A 1,081-nucleotide genomic window follows, 5' to 3' on the forward strand; every position below is an offset into this window, starting at 1 on the left:
TGCCACGAGCCGGGATCGAACCAGCGACCTTTAGATCTTCAGTCTAACGCTCTCCCTGCTGAGCTATCGCGGCTGTGTTAGTGATAGCAATAAACTAAATTATAAATTCCATGCAACAGAATATTGTACATTTTAAAATTGTTTGTATTACAATTTCACATTACTATACATTGTAAAATTAAAAAAGAAAATACTCGAAGAAGTGAACATGAAATTCAATTAAAAATGGCATTTAAATAAGGCAACAACATGGCGAACTTCAAAAATTCATGTATTTTAATTTTACTTTTTGAAATTTCTTAAATTGAAAAGGTAGACTCGTGACTTAAAAAATAAAAAAGTGAAAGAATGATTCATCTCAAAAAACAAATACAATATTGTATTCGATGGGAATTCTGTGTGTGCATGAAGCATTTGAAGATAGATGATCATTTGGACTGGATTCAGTTTGTTTCGTTCATTTTATATTGAAATTCAAAAGTGATATCTAAAAATAATAAATTTAACGTAAAATTTTCAATTTAATGATATAGATTTAGTATGTTTTTTCTAGTTATAAAAGATTATTGTTTAACTTAACTCATGCATAGTTGCAGACAATACACATGTAGATAACATTCACTAATTTACTAGAAACATAAATTATAACGTCAGACTTAAAAAAATGAGCAAAATACGATGCACCATTCTTTAGATAATAATTGAAAACTCTCAAAAAATAAGCAAAGCAAAATAACGTTATTTTTGCTGGAAACGCTTTGCCGTTTTTACATGTACAGATTGATCAGAGTCGAGCATTTCAAAGCTCCTGGCTTACGTCATTGACATTTGAATCCAATTGACACTCAATGATGACAATATGCAACATTTATGCTTATCCTATTCTGATTACTTGGTGGTGTTTTATTTCGCAGCTATAAAAATATAAAAATAACTCATTATATTTATATTATGTTCTAGGGCAGCTTTTCATGCGAAAATTTTTCATTTCAACAAAGTTACTTTACCGTTCTTTGTTTCCGCTTTCCAAAAATAAGGAAATCAGATAAAGTAGCCACGCCATTTGTCAGCACCGAATTTG

At 29.8% G+C, this 1,081-nt stretch overlaps 1 non-coding gene across 1 annotated transcript; it reads right to left on the minus strand.

The window, feature by feature from the left end:
• On the minus strand, window positions 1–73 carry Tsp_12365. Its single transcript has one exon. It is a non-coding gene; the product is annotated as a tRNA-Phe (tRNA).
• Between the last annotated feature and the right edge of the window lie 1,008 nt (window positions 74–1,081).

The sequence above is a fragment of the Trichinella spiralis genome (genome assembly GCF_000181795.1).
Source record: "Trichinella spiralis strain ISS 195 chromosome Unknown Scfld1558, whole genome shotgun sequence".
Lineage (NCBI taxonomy): Eukaryota > Metazoa > Nematoda > Enoplea > Trichinellida > Trichinellidae > Trichinella > Trichinella spiralis.